Raw genomic sequence first — 16,802 nt, forward strand, 5'->3', positions numbered from 1 at the left:
TGCCAAGAGCTCATGTGTGAAAAAATGCTAGAGGATTTAGAAGTGAAATGGTTATGAGAGCTTTAAACTAAACAGAGCATTAGTCCACAGATAGGGATTATTTTGGGGTTAACTCTGGGCAGGTGTGGCTAGAGGAGGGTGGTCACAGGGGGTGTGTCTTTGGTGTATGTGTTATTTTCATGGTGAGTGGGGTCTGTGTGCTTCCAAGTCATATGTCCTGAGTTGCTTTTCCCACCACACCCTTCTGCTACTATGTTGTGCTCACCTCAGGACCCAAAGAATGGGTCCAGTCATCTATGGACTGATTTCTAAAACTGTGAGTTCCAAGAACCTATTCTTCCTCTAAATTGTTCTCAGGCTTTTTGGTCACAGCTGTCAAAACACCGACTAAAACAAACATCAGTAATCTCTGCCCAGTTCAGTTTCCTTGCAGCATCTATACTCTCCCATATCCCTCCTTAATATTAGAAATGAAAGTATTTGTATGTGTGTGTGTGGCATGTGTGTCTGTGTCTGTGTCTGTGTGTGTGTCTGTATGTCTGTAGGGTTGATCTTTTATTGGTTCTTTTTAGTTATACATACAATAGAATTTATTTTCACATTTTTATAAAGCACAAATAAAATTTATCCTAATTCAGTCCCCAGTATTTATCTTCCTCCACTCTTCCTCCCACCACTGCTCCCTTCCCTCTACTCTTCTGATCTTTCTGCTATTATCATTTTTTAGATTAGTGACTTCTGTATGTACATGGTGGTGAGAGTCACTGTAGCATATTTGTATGTGTTCACGGGGATGTTAGGACAGATTCAATCCACTGTCTTTTTCTATCCCTTCACTCCTCCTCCCTTTCTTTCATTCCCCTACATCTACTCCACTGATCTTTTTTCTATTCTTTTTCTTTTTCCTGACCCACCTTAGTTTGGATTAGCTTTTGCATATCAGAGAAAACATTTGATCTTTGGTTTTGTGAAACTGATTTATTTTACTTAGCATGGTAAGTCTCCAGATCTATCATTTTACTGGCAAATGCCACACAGTCATTCTTCCTTATGACTGGATATATAACACATTTCTCTGTCCCCTCATCTGTTCAAGGTCACCTAGGTTACTCCATAGTTTAGTTACTAAGAATTGTACTTCTATAAACATTGATCTTATTGCATCCCTGCAGAATGCTGATTTCAAATCCTTTTATATATATATCCAAGAGTGGTATAACTGGTCAAAGTGTGGTACCATTCCAAGTTTTCTGAGGTATCTCCATACTGCTTTCCACAGTGAATGTAACAATTTGCAGTCCCACCAACGTAATATGAGTGTACCCTTTTCCCCATATCCTCCTCCACATCTCCTGTGACTTGTATTCCTGAATATTTCCATTCTGTCTGGTTTGAGATTAAATCATGGTGTAGTTTTGATTTGCATTTTTCTAATTGCTAGAGATGTTGAACTTTTTTCGTATATTTGTTGAACATTCATATTCCTTCTTTGGATAAGTATCCATTTAGTTCTTTTTACCATTTATTGATTGAATTATTTGATTTTTTTTTTTTTACTTCCTTGTATATCCTGTAGATGAACATTATGTCTGAGGTTCATGTGGCAAAGATTCTCTTCCATTCTGTAGCATTTTCTTCATGTTCTTGATGGTTTTCTCTGCTGTGAAGATTTTAGTTTAATACCATTCCATTTACTGGTTCTTGATTTACTTCTTGCCCTTCAGGAGTTTTATTGAGAAAGACAGTTCATAAGCCAACATGATAGAGAAAGGCCTCCATTTTCTTCTAGTAAGTGCAGGACTCTGTTTTAATGCCTGGGTCTTTGATCCACGTTGAGTTTGGTTTTGTGCAGGTGAGAGAAAGGAGTTCAATTTGATTCTACTACATATACATTTACAGTTTCCCCTTAACTGTTTGTTAAGAGGCTATCTTTTCTCCAATATATATTGTTGGAAACGTTGTCAAGTATCAGATAACTCTATTTCTGCCAAGTAAAGCGGTAAAATTCTAAGTGGTGATTGGAGGGCTGCATCGTCAGTGATGAGTCCCCAACAGGGTCCTGAATTTCCACTGAGTGCCATGACCTTGCTCAAATGCAATCACCAAAGTACTTTAAAGATTAGGCTCTGGGGGTTACTGGGAAAAGCATTGGCCAGTAACCCAAAGGATTTACATGTCATCTCTAATGAGGACATTCGTTTTCCTCTGCATAAATGACTCAGTCATATTCTCCTGATACTTCATGATGCCCAACTTTGGGCTAGACTTTGGTGTCTAGACTCACTTCACTGCTTGGGCCATTTTAGTCAGAATAAAGACCATATGTGTTTTCTTAGGAAGAAGGAATAGGTTTTTTCTCACCTGGATCCATGGGGAGCTCAGAATCTCCAGGTTTTCATTTAATTTCTGTATAAATTTGAGAAAATGCAGATCTTCATAATCCATTCTTCTCTTCGCTCTACTCTCATCACCACCACCACACACCCTTCCCCATGTGCAGTAATCACTTTCTACCCTCAGGTGCACATTCATTTTACCTTCCACACCTGAGAGAGACCATTCAATACTTGACTTTCTGTTTCTGACCTCTTTCTTAGCACCAGTTCCCCCAGTTTTTTCTTCTTGGCAGCAAATGACAAAATTTCATTCTTCTTTATGACTGAATGCAAATACATTGTGTCTGTATAACATGTTGTTTTTATCCATTTATCTGTTGATAATCACATAAATTTTTATGGTGGCCTAGGAATTATGAATATTGTCATAATTATCCTAAACATTCAGGAATCTATATGGTTTGTTGATTTTATTTCTTTCATCTGTGTACCTGAATCAGGACATCTGGATCCTATGAACGATATGTTTGTGTTTGAGGAAACTCCATACTGTTTTCCATAATGACTTTTCTAATGAAACATTCATACCAACAGGTATAAGGTGTCCTTTTTCCGAACACCTCTCCAATATTGTCATTTGTTGTTGTGGTTGTGGTGTTAAGTTGGGTTTCTTATTTTTGTTTCTGCATTTTGATGATAGTCATTCTCACCGGGGCAAAATGATATCTCATAGTAGTTTTGATTTGTATTTCCCTGATGTCTAATGATATTGAGCATTTTAAAAATGAATTTATTGGACAGTTCATTTCTTCTTTTCAGAGGTGCCTATTAAGATCATTTACTCATTTTTTATTGTATTACTTGAGGCCTGTTGTTATGTTTTTTTCATTCCTTATTATTTTGTCTATTTTAATTTTTTATGAGATGAATAATTGGCAAATATCTCCCATTCTGTAGGATGTCTCTTCAGTCTCTTGACTGTTGTGTAAGAGCTTTTCAGTTTGATGTACTCTACTTGCCTACTTTTGCTTTTAGGGTCCTATACAAAAATATCATCAATTGTATCCATCTCCAGGTGTTTCTAGTATGTTTTCCTGTAGTTCTTTTAGGGTTTCAGTCTTACAGAAATGTCTCTGAGCCATTCTGAGTTGAATTTTGTATGAGGTGAGAGATATGGGTTAAGTTGCAATCATCTTCATGGTTCATTTATTGAGGAGTGTCTCATTTTGCACCATAACTTTTGGTAACTTTTCTAAGAATCATTCGAGTATAGATGCATGTCTTCCCTTCCCCACTCCCCAGAATCTCCTCTCTCTTTCATTGTTTTATGTGCTTGTTTTTATGCCAGTGCTATGATATTTTGCTTACTCTGGCTCTGTATTATGGCTTGAACTCAGGCATTGTCCTGCCTCCAGCTTTGTTCCTCTGCTTACGATTGTCTTGCTTTTTGTGCTTAAATATGAATTGCAGGATATTTTTTTAGTTCTGTGATAAATATCTTTGGTATTATCATGGGAATTCAATGGAGCCTGCAAATTGATTTGGATAGTAGGATACAAATGCTCCAGTTGATGAGCATGGGAGGTTTTTCCATCTCTGTGTGTGTATGTGTGTGCATGTGTCTTCTTCAACTTCTTTTATCAGTTTTTTTTTTTTTTTAATTTTCATTATAGAGGTCTTTCACTTCCATGGTTAATTATTTTTATTAAGTAAACTTTAAATCTATAGTTGTGAATTTGGAGACTTTTATTTTCAAATGAAATTTATTGATCACCTAATTTAATTTCCTTTTTATAGAGTCCCACTAATAGAACCTTGCCCTACTATAATTTCTTTCCCTATAAAAGAACAGAATTGACTAAAATGATGGACAGCATTAAAATCAACTAAACTATATTAATCTTTGGATGACTATATGATTCAGAGAAATGTTCCGAAGTTCACAAGGGGGCAGCATTGCTAAGTAGATTAAATTTTGAGACATTTGAAAATTTTGGGTTCTATTTTCTAAGTTGACAAAATTTCCTTCTGTGTCCATCTCTCTCTCTGTCTTTCTGTCTAATGAAGAATTAAAGAGATCTCTTCATGAATTTAAACTTTGTTTTATGCAGAATTTACTATAAAATAAAAATTTCTCACTTTTATTTTCATAAGTGCATATCATTATTTATCTTGCCATTTTTCCTCATAAAACAGCAATGTTTTCATTTGTTCCATAAATACAGAAATTTGTATATAGTTACTCGATTTAGTCTTTACTCCTGTTTTACACACAAATCTTTCAGCGCGGGGCTATTACCCACAACTGTAATCACAGTGGACCAGGGGACTGAGGCAGGAGGGTCCAGTTCAAAGCCAGACACAGCAACAGCGAGTTGCTAACCAACTCAGTGAGTCCCGGTCTCTAAATAAAATACAAAATAGGGCCAGGGATGTGCCTCTGTGGTTGAATGCATCTGAGTTTATTAAGCGATACCAAAATGAAACAAAAAAATTCACACAGGAATCTTTCAATGGTCACTCTACATATATATATGAATAGTGGTTTGATGACAACTATGATTCTGCCCTGAAATCGTATTATCAGGTGTTTTTAAAGTGATATTTTCAAAAAATAAGGGATAGTGTGTGTTAGAATGGCTTAAAAGGCAGTGGATTTGAGTGGAGCACTATGAAAACCACTATTAAACTGGCTAGAAGGTGAAAGTCAATTCGAGATTCATGTAAAAGTGATAATGACTTTTAGCATGCTGAATATTTTTTATCTCAAAGGAATTTCTTGATAGATATTGCTTAGAGGTTCTACAATTACCTTTCCCTACTATCTCAAAGAGAAACACATTTTATGTATATTTTAAGGTTAACTTTTAATGTTTCCATTTCTTTAGCCTCACCCTGTGACCCCACCTTTATCTTGGGTTGTGCTCCCTGCAATGTGATCAGCTCCATTATCTTCCATAGTTTTTTTTATTTTAACAGTATTTCCTGCACACTTGTGGGAATACCACAGTGATATTCATTAATGTGAACTGATTAGAGGTTAATAAAACTATAATAAAATAATTTTAAAATAAATGATAAAATGATGCAAAGGAAGTATAGAGCATTGGGTCAGAACAAGTTTTTGAAGTTATCTACTCTTCCACCAGGCTCTCTAAATGTTCCAGGATTCTGAGAATTTACAACAAAGATTTATTTTAGCTATGGAGTTGAAGGGTAATTAGAGAAGACTGCAAATTTCTGTATGTATATCATTCATTGAAAAAGTCTAATTTTTAGTCTTCTCTTTCTCATTGAATGGGAAGAGAAATTTAAAAACAGCAATCTGGTTCCAATCTGAAAATCAGAGACATTGAAAATTACTTCATGGGCCAGTAGAGAAGACAGGGAGAGGTAAGTGACTACCATAAGCATGATTCATGAGACTTTCCAGGATATATGCAAATCAACGGAAAACCTAGATAAGAATAATAACGAGGCACTGGCCTTGGAAAATCCTGAGAGTCGTGAGACAGCAAAAGCGACTCCACAACCACAGTCCAGTTAGGTGAAAGCGCACCTCACTTGCTGCAGCTCCACAGGGTCTAAGGCTGATGTTTCCACTGTGTCCAATGGACAGTGGTGAAATGTGGAATGGGAAACTCACAATGTGCCCTGGGGAAACCCTGCTCTTTAACTCTTTAAGGGAATGGATCTCTAAACCTTCTGTCTTCATAATGCAATGATTTGAAAACAGAAATAACGCTGGTCAGAGGAGGATTACATGACCTTTACACCCACCATGCAGCCCACTCATGCCTGTGCACAGGCAGCACAGATCCACAGATCTGACTCTGCTTCAAATCATCCCCCCCAACATGAGGACTGACAGCACCCATAATTAACGTCTGGCTGTTGCTGAAACATGTCTGCTAGACACAGAAGAGAGCAGTCTGTTAAGGACAGTGATACGATGAGTCACTCACACTTGGTTTTCCTCAACTCCTCCACAAGGCAGCGGGCTTCTTCTTGAATGCGTTCCTCAATGCTCCTCTTCCCCATCCCAAAATTGCGCAGAGTCATGAGTGAGAAGTGCCTCATCTCTCTCCATCTGCTTCCAGTAGTTAAAATGACTCCTAAATGAGGGAGAGCAGAATCTAGGAGGGATACCCCAGGCAAGGAGGGGAAGCTCATGAGTGGCAGCCACAGCAATGGTCAAGCTCAACCTGGCTTTCTCTTTTCCTTTCTCCTCGTCACCATGACCATTGCTCTCCCATTTCACAGGCACACACACTTACCAAATCCTTTACTAACTCTATCAGTCACTGGGAAACTGCCTCTTCCAGAAAATACTTCTCCATGATCAATCAGGGCTTCCTTCACAGCTTCATATCCATGCAACACCGCAGTGGGTTTCGTACCCAAATACAGAGTGAACACAGGGCCATAGACTTTTGACACTTGAAAATGGGAAATAAAATGCAAATATTAGCTGAATGAGATCAGCACTGGATCTACATATTTGGCTGATTCAGACTGTCATTCAGATCTTTCTCATTATATTTGTTACATTTTATTGTGCCACAAGAATCTTCAAATATTTATGAATATTTTCTATGAATAAGATGACAATCATAGCTGTCAGTTATGGATGGTCTACCATGAGCCATACCTGATTCAGACAATTGATATCTATACTATAATTGATCCTCACATCAATGTATTTTGGGGATTTATTTGTCCTGTTTTACATGCAAAGGAAATGAAGTCAGAAAGTTGCAAACTCATTTGCAGTATACCATGTGTACTAAACGTCAGACTCCCAAATTTGAAACTTTATTTTGTCAATTTCAGAAGTTTGAAGAATTTATCAGTCTTATTTTTATAGGACCCATTTTGACATAGTTATAAAAGCATGTAATAATGTGTTCTACTTCAGTCCCAAGTGCTTCCCCTTTCCCTCCCTTCTCCCTTATGCTTTTCTCTTTACTGTACACTACTGATATTTCTTTTATTATTTTTATTTTTTTTCTGATTAGAGCCTTGTGAATATACACAAAGGTAGATTCATTGTAGTATATTCTTATAAGTACATAGGAATTTTGGTCAGAATCATTCCATGGGTCTTCAATTTTCCCATCCCTTCTCTCTCTCCTCAATCCTTTTCTCCTGCTCCAATAATTTCTTCTATTTTTGTGGAACCCCACATTAATTCTTGCCTCTTATTTTGGTCTAGCTTCTGCATCTCAGAGAAAACATTAAATCCTTGACTCTCTGGATTGGGCCTATTTCATTTAGCATGAGGGTCTCCGCTTTCATCCATTTTCCACCTTGGCCATTTTTAATAAGGTTATTTATAATACTTTTTCAGTTTAATTTTGTTTTGATTTTGATTTATTTAGTTCCTTATACATTTTTGGATACTATTTCCTTCCCTTCTGTATGGGTCTTTCTTTTTGTACATTCTTTCCTTGGTGTGCAGAAATATTTATAGCATGAGTTAGTCACACTTTTGTATTTGTTTTTTATATGGGCTTTTGGTGTAAAATAAAATAAAAACATGTTAAAATAACACTTTAAAAAAAGAAAAAGAAGCATATCAGAGACTGTGGAGTGTAGCCCCAAGAGGGAGGAATGAGGCAAATTTGATTTGTCATCACTGAGGTATAGATTGGAAACAAGTCCTAGCACAATGTTGTGAAGTTGGACGATGACAGATAATGTACTGCTCATTTTGAAACAGCTAGAGCAAAGGATTTGGAATATTTGCATCACTAATGAATGAAAATGTTTGAAGGGAAATTTATTTTAACCTTGATTTGAGCATTACACAAAGTACACAGGTATCAAAACATGAAATGATGCCACATAAATATATATCTCTCCTGAGAGTCAATTAAAAAGGAAATGTACACAAAGCATGGTTAGAACAAGGTTAGGGAACATCTTCCCCATGTTTTCCTCCAGTACTTTTATGGTTTCAGGGCTTCCATTTGTCTTGAATCTATTTGGAATTGATTTTTGTGTGTAGTGTTAGAAATGAGTCTAATTTCATTTGTTTTTTGCAAGTGGATGTACAGTTTTCCAAATGCTATTCAGTGAAGAGACTTTCCTTCCACCACTGTGTATTTCTGGCCCTTTGGTGAATAAATAGTCAATGTATGTGAGTAGGTGTATTTCCAGGACTCTCCATGGGATCCATGGGTGTATGTGTCTGCTTTATGCCTGCATGGTCATGTTTCATTTACTATAGCTTTGTACAGTATTTGAAGCCTCAGATTTCTTGCATAAGGTACTGTTTGATATTCAGAATCTTTTGAGGTTCTGTGCAAATTTTAAGAACTGGAAAATTTCTTTGAAGGTTACCATTGTATTTTTTTTTTTTATTGTAAACAAATGGGATACATGTTGCCTCTCTGTACATGGCGCAAAGGCATACCATTTGTGTAATCATAAATCCACATACAGTAATGTTGTTTGATTCATTCTGTTATCTTTTCCCCTTCCCCCCACCCCTCCCACCCCTCTTTACCCTCTATACAGTACTTTCTTCCTCCATACTTGCCCCCCTCCCTAACCCTAACTCTAACCCTAACACTAACCCTTCCCTCCCCCCCATTATGTGTCATCCATCATTCGTCCCTTATCTTTTTGAGATTGGCTTATCTCACTTAGCATGATATTCTCCAATTTCATCCATTTGCCTGCAAATGCCATAATTTTGTCATTCTTTATGGCTGAGTAATATTCCATTGTGTATATATACCACAGTTTCTTTATCCACTCGTCAATTGAAGGGCATCTAGGTTGGTTCCATAGTCTGGCTATTGTGAATTGAGCAGCTATGAACATTGATGTGGCTGTATCTCTGTAGTATGCTGATTTTAGATCCTTTGAGTATAGGCCAAAGAGTGGGATAGCTGGGTCAAATGGAGGGTCCATTCCAAGTTTTCTAAGGAATCTCCACACTGCTTTCCAGAGTGGCTGCACTAATTTGCAGCCCCACCAGCAATGTATGAGTGTACCTTTCTCCCCACATCCTCGCCAACACCTGTTGCTTGTATTTTTGATAATCGCCATTCTAATTGGGGTGAGATGGAATCTTAGGGTGGTTTTGATTTGCATTTCTCTTATTACTAGAGATGTTGAACATTTTTTCATATGTTTATTGATTGCTTGTACATCTTCTTCTGTGAAGTGTCTGTTCATTTCCTTAGCCCATTTGTCGATTGGATTATTTGTATTCTTGGTGTAGAGTTTTTTGAGTTCTTTATAGATTCTGGAGATTAGTGCTCTATCTGAAGTATGATTGGCAAAGATTTTCTCCCACTCTGTAGGCTCTTTCTTCGCATTGTTGATAGTTTTCTTTGCTGAGAGAAAGCTTTTTAGTTTGAATCTATCCCAGTTATTGATTCTTGCTTTTATTTCTTGTGCTATGGGAGTCCTGTTGAGGAAGTCTGGTCCTAGGCCGACATGTTGAAGATCGGGACCTACTTTTTCTTCTATAATCTGCAGAGTCTCTGGTCTGATTCCAAGGTGCTTAATCCATTTTGAGTTGAGTTTTGTGCAGGGTGAGAGATATGGGTTTAGTTTCATTCTGTTGCATATGGATTTCCAATTCTCCCAGCACCATTTGTTGAAGAGGCTATCTTTTCTCCATTGCATATTTTTGGCGCCTTTGTCTAGTATTAGAAAGTTGTATTTATTTGGGTTTGTGTCCGTGTCCTCTATTCTGTACCATTGATCTACCTGTCTATTTTGGTACCAGTACCATGCCGTCTTTGTTACTATTGCTTTGTAATAAAGTTGAAGTTCGGGTATTGCGATACCCCCTGCTTCATTTTTCCTGCGAAGGATTGCTTTAGCTATTCTGGGTTTCTTATTCTTCCAGATGAATTTCATGATTGCTTGCTCTATTTCTGTAAGGTACGTCATTGGGATTTTAATTGGGATTGCATTGAATCTGTATAGCACTTTTGGTAGTATGGCCATTTTGACAATATTAATTCGGCCTATCCAAGAACATGGGAGATCTTTCCATCTTCTAAGGTTTTCTTCGATTTCTTTCTTTAGTGTTCTGTAGTTCTCATTGTAGAGGTCTTTTACCTCTTTTGTGAGATTGATTCCCGAGTATTTTATTTTTTTCGATGCTATGGTGAATGGGGTAGTTTTCATAATTTCTCTTTCTGAGGATTCCTCACTTATGTATAAAAATGCATTGGATTTATGAGCATTGATCTTGTAACCTGCCACTTTACTGAATTCACTTATGAGTTCTAAGAGTTTTCTGGTGGAATTTCCTGGTTCCTCTAAGTATATAATCATATCATCCGCAAATAGGGATAGTTTGAGTTCTTCTTTTCCTATTCGTATTCCCTTAATTTCCTTGGTCTGTCTAATTGCTCTGGCTAGAGTCTCAAGAACGATATTGAATAGGAGTGGTGAAAGAGGGCATCCCTGTCTTGTTCCAGTTTTTAGGGGGGATGCTTTCAGTTTTTCACCATTTAGAATGATATTAGCCATGGGCTTAGCATAGATGGCCTTTACAATGTTAAGGAATGTTCCCACTATCCCTATTTTTTCTAGTGTTTTGAGCATGAAGGGGTGTTGTATTTTATCAAATGCTTTTTCTGCATCTATTGAAATAATCATGTGGTTCTTGACTTTAAGTCTATTGATATGGTGAATTACATTTATTGATTTCGGATGTTGAACCAACTTTGCATCCCTGGGATAAAACCCACTTGATCGTGGTGCACTATCTTTTTAATATATTTTTGTATGTGATTTGCTAAAATTTTATTGAGAATTTTTGCGTCAATGTTCATTAATGATATCGGTCTGAAATTTTCTTTCCTCGATTTATCTCTGTCTGGCTTGGGTATCAGGGTAATATTGGTTTCATAGAATGAGTTTGGGAGGGTACCCTCCTCTTCTATTTCATGGAATACTTTGAGAAGTATTGGAATGAGCTCTTCTTTAAAGATTTTGTAGAACTCGGCTGAGAACCCATCTGGTCCTGGACTTTTCTTTGTTGGTAGGCTTTTGATGACCTCTTCTACTTCATTACTTGAAATTGATCTATTTAAATTTTGTATGTCCTCCTCGTTCAATTTAGGCAATTCATATGTCTCTAGAAACCTGTTGATGTCTTTGAAATTTTCTATTTGGTTAGAATATAGATTACCATTGTATTTTTCATAGGAATTGCACTGAATCTGTACATCACTTTAAGTAGTGCCAAAAAGTATTCTTCCAGTCTGTGAACATGAAATATTTTTCCATGTATTTCTGTCTGCTACAAATTCTTTCATTGATTTTTTTATATTTCAGCATGCTGATTTTTCACCTCCTTGATTAAATTTATTTCTAAATATTTTATTCTTCCTCATGATATAAACGAAATACTTTCCTGATTATCTATTTATTACTAAAAATGCTGCTAAATTTTGTATGTCATTTGTGTATCCTGTTTATTTAGAATTCATTTATTAGTTCTAATTGTTTTCAGATGAAGTTTAGTGTTTTCCATAACACAGTATTTTGCTTCATTCTTTTTGGTTTCTGTGTCTTTTAATTTTTTTTTTTTTTCTTGCTTAATTGTTCTGGCTGGACTTGAGTTCTATGCTGAGTAAGGGTGGCAGACTGGGCATTCTTGACTTTTCATTAATTTTTTAAAAAACTTTCAACTTTCACCATGGAACATAATGTTGAATATTGGGTAGTGACTCATAGCGATTAGTGTTGTGTGAAAATTTCCTTCTGTGTCACGTGTTTTTGAAAGTTTCATCATGAAAGACTTTGAAATATGTCACATTCTTTTCCTTCATCTATCAAGATGCTCCTGTGGTTCTTGTCTTTCATTTCATCAACATAATGTGTCACAATTATTGATTTATGCACATGAATCATCCTTGGATGTCTGGCATGAATCCTGCATGATCATGGTGGATGATCGCTGTAAAGTGCTGGAGCACAGAAAGATGTAGGTAAAATGGAAGTGTTCTTTCTATCCTTGGAGAATTTATTTTTGATCTTTTACATCGTGGTGTTGCTTGATGGACTGCTGAGTCTACTGGAGCTTTTTTCATTTTTAGATATTTCTCCTATTGTTGTTCTTGTGAAAAAGGAGAAGAAGCCTGGAATATCATACTTCACCACCTTACCACAGTCTATCTCATAGGTATTTCTTAACCTGACGGTAGTGCTCTTCTTCAGAGAAGTTTAATTTTGATGGCTATGAAAATACCTACAGGTCAAACAGCAGATCACTGTGTTAATGAACTCATTACACTGTAAGTATAAATAATCTTTAGGCAGAAAGTAACAGCAAATGACCAAAACTAAACCCCAACTACTCACTTCCAATTTAGAACTCTGCACCATTCCCATTACAGGAATTTAGAATTCATCATCACTCCTCAGTGGATCCCACCTACACTGAAAGAATGGAAATTAAGAGATATTACAACAATGGGGCTCCTAGACGCAATGTCTGGCTGCTAAGTTACGATGCAAAAATGCTTGACTTAACAAACACCAAACTTCAACTCTGTGTTCACAAAACAAACAAAAAAAAATGTGGAGAATGAAAACCCATCCCTATTAACAATTCAGACCACCTTGGTGGAAAAAAGCCTTTTATTTTCATTTAATATTTTTCCTTTTTCCACCTCAAGCTCACCCAATTTATATACATTCTTTCCTTTATTTTTAAAAATTAAAGGACTTACAACCTTAACTCAAAAAAACACAAATAACCCAATCAATAAATGAGTCAAAAACTGAACAAGTACTTCACAGAAGAAATAAGAAGGTCAACAAGAATGTGAAGAAATGATGAACCTCTCTACCAATTAGAGAAATGCTAATTACAACTATCCCGATATTTCATCTCACTCAAGTCAGAATGGCAATTAGCAAGAACACAAGTAACAATAACAATTGGCAAGGATGTGGAGAAAAAGTTTCACTTATGCGTTGTTGGTGATACTGCACCTTGGTGCAACAACTCTGGAAAGGAGCTCCCCTTGTAAAGCATGGAAGGGAACCACCATTTAACCAAAATATTCCACTCCTCAATATATACCCAAAGCACTTAAAAATCAGCATACTACAGTGACACAGCCACATTAAGGTTTATAGTAGCTCAATTCACAAGATCCAAGCTATGGAACTAAACTAGGTGTCCTTCAACAGATGACTGAATAAAGAATATGAGGTATATACACAATGATTTGAATATTGCTCAACCATAAAGAAGAATGAATTCTGATATTTGCAAGTAAATGGATGGAACTGGAAAACATCATGCTAAGTGAAATAACCCAGAAGCACAAAACCAAAGGTGAATGTTCTTTCTGATATATGGATGCTAACCCATAACAAAGGATAGTAGTAGGGAGAGGAGAAAAGAAGTTGATTGGATTAGACAAAGGGGAATAAAGGGAAGGTAAGGGAGAAGGAAATAGAAAAACAGTATAAAGAATCAGAAATAACTTTCCTTAGCTCATAAATGAATACACAACCAGGGTAACTCCACATCAAGCACAACCACAAGAATGGGATCCTATAGGAATTGAATGTACTCCATATGTGTATAATGAGTCAAATAACACTCTACTGTCATGTATATTTAAAAACAACAAATGAAAGTTTTTTTTTCAAATATCATTTCATCGAATTTTATTATATTTTTTACTTCTTTCCATTGTAAAAGATCTGTGTGTGTGCCCTATTACAGATGAATTGGTTAAAAAAATGTGGTGTATATACACAATTGAATATTACTCAGCCTTAAAGAAAAATGAAATTGTGACATTTTCCGGTAAATGGATGGAACTGGAGAATATCATGCTAAGTGAAATAAGCCAATCCCCAAAAAACAAAGGTGGAAAGTTTTATCTGATACACAGGAGGTAATTCACAATAGAAGAGTGGGTTGGCTAGAGAATAGGATTAGGTAGAGGGGAGTGAAGGGAAGGGAAGGGGTATGGGATAGTAAGGATAGTAGATGAATTGCACATTAATACCCTCTGTGCATATATGCCTACATGACACCTGTGATCTTACATTATGTTCAACCAGAAGAATGAGGAGTTACATCCCATTTATGGGGGATGCATCAAAATGCATTCTGCTGTCATGTACACCTAATTTACTTTCAAATATTATTTCATTGTATTTTGTTGATTTTCCTTCTTTCCATTGTGCAAGAATTGTGTGTGTGTGTTCTTACTGCATGAATAGGTTTTATATATATATATATATGAATTATATTCATATAATTTTGTTTTCACCTGTACTGCTTTCTTCTGTGCCTGTTGTTATTTAGCCTTGATTTAGCATAGGAGGGGTGTGTCCACACATGGTTTGAATTGTTTTTATCTTACATTTGCTTGTTGGCTGTACCTTGGTTTTTTCCCCTCTTACTGCCCATTCTTCATTCTCTTCTCCCAGTAATCGTCAAGTTTTCCTCTTCCTCTTCTTAATTTGCAAACTACTTAGTGTTAATTTTTTATTCCTCTTTCTTTATAATCAAAACTTGTGGTCTATCTCCTATCTCTCCTTTCCTCACTTTTTATAACATTTCAAACATTCTCTTCCATTTTTACCCTATGTTTCCCTCCACACAAAAAAAATATAACTTCACTAAGTGTAGAATTATATAGTCTATGCAATTCCTTACTCATTCATGTTGTTATCATTATTAACACAGCTGGCAATGTAGTAGACATATGCTGACTAACGAATGATCTTGTTCACAGTTTTTGTGTTTTTTGGGGTTTTTGTTTTTCAGTTTTTTTAATTTTACAGACTGAATTTTGATTCACTGTACATAAATGGGGTACAACTTTTCCTTTCTATGGTTGTACATGATGCAGACACAGTTTTATTTATTGTTTATCCCACCCTTCCTCTATAGGTGGCAATGAGTGTTCCAGATGTCAAAATAAATACTGGACATTGTCTTAAGGCTGTAATCTGTGGATAACAATAGTGCTGCTCCTGGCTCACCACTTCCTCTCAGCGGGGGTTGGAAAGTGAGAGGGTCACTTCAGGTTCATAGATTAGACATCCTGCTCACAAGCAACACTCCCAATTCAGCCCAGTAACAAGGAATCTCACCCACACATGTTCTAGCACCACTTCATCCTCAACATTACTTCAACACATAGACTTGAGGAGACAAAAATGTGAAACCAACAACCAGGCCCCAAGGAGAATCCACCAGAGGGGGACCTCAGGTCACACTCCTCAAATATCAAACACAGAGAGAAGTCCCCAAACAAAAGGACATTGGTATAAAAGAGAAAGGGGAATCTATCTCAATGAACTTGCAAGTCCAAGACCTCTGAGAACTTGAGGGAACAAACAATTCTTCCCCCCAAATTAACAATCCTCCTAAAAAAGATTCCAAAAGAGGAAAGTGCATGAAATTCCAGAGAGAGATGATAAAATAACAATTACTAAAAGGTTCAATAAATTAAAGGAAGTCCTAAGAAATGAATCAAGAAAAAAACTCAGGGGTTGAAAGATGGTTTCAATTAAAAAAATAGAGATATTTAAAAGAAACTACTCAGAACTCCTGGAAATGAAAGACACAGTAAAACAAATAAAAATTCATGCAGACCATCACAAATAGATTAGATTGTGCAGAAAATAGAAGATCACAGCAAATGACCATGAAACAATGAAGGGCACGTGTACTTCAGATTTTTGATATTTTCACATTGCCATCAAAATATTAAACTTAAATGCTTCTTTTATTCCAGATACCTTGTTTCATTTCACTACCTCCAACAATGAAAACTGTAAAAGGAAATGGAAATATCAAAATCCACAGAGTATTTGCTGTGCAACAATCTCTTTTAATAAATTGCCTTGTGCAATTTAATTTAATTTAAATTTAAATAAAGAATTGATATTTTCCATTTAATTTAAAACAAAGAATTAATTTATTTACCACTTACAAGCCACTGGAGAAGCATCAACATACATTAGTTAAGGATTTGCTAATGTTTTTAGCATCTATCTGCAGGATGTTCCCAATAATTGGCAGAGGCATGGGTCCTGGTGGGAGTTTCCCTCTCCCAGATCTCTGTCTCCATAGTGAGAGGAGAAGCAGACAGGAGAGACTGATCACCAGGACCACAGCTGGATCCATTGAAGCCTTCTCCTTTTCCTGAGACAACTGTGAGCTTGCAATCAGTGTAAACCTTGAAAGTGCTCTGTTAATCAGAATGTGTGCTATTGACATAAAGTGTTGAGCCAATCTGCTAGATAAGTTCTGACCCCTTCTGGGTGGACATTGGTCAACTGATAAGAAAGAAAACAAACTTTTTTACCCTTGCTCTCTATCCATGAAAATCTAGGTCAGCCACTCTAGGGTAGATCCCAGGAATAGGTATTTTAAAACAAACAAGCAAGAAAACACAGAAGCACCCAACCTCTGGTGGTACCAGTGTGCAGGTAGAATTAAGAAAA

At 36.4% G+C, this 16,802-nt stretch overlaps 1 pseudogene across 1 annotated transcript in view; it reads right to left on the bottom strand.

The window, feature by feature from the left end:
- Window positions 1–16,578, bottom strand: part of LOC306660061 (cytochrome P450 2C18-like) — a 49,618-nt pseudogene extending 33,040 nt beyond the window's left edge. Inside the window, exons 1-4 of the transcript XR_013766624.1 lie at window positions 16,311–16,578; window positions 6,614–6,775; window positions 6,256–6,451; window positions 2,362–2,458 (exon numbers count right to left, since the gene is read on the bottom strand). The product of XR_013766624.1 is annotated as a cytochrome P450 2C18-like (transcript). The remainder of the gene's footprint in view (window positions 1–2,361; window positions 2,459–6,255; window positions 6,452–6,613; window positions 6,776–16,310) is intronic.
- Window positions 16,579–16,802: the final 224 nt, after the last annotated feature.

Source organism: Sciurus vulgaris (assembly GCF_902686455.1).
Source record: "Sciurus vulgaris genome assembly, chromosome: 4".
In the NCBI taxonomy this organism is placed as follows: domain Eukaryota; kingdom Metazoa; phylum Chordata; class Mammalia; order Rodentia; family Sciuridae; genus Sciurus; species Sciurus vulgaris.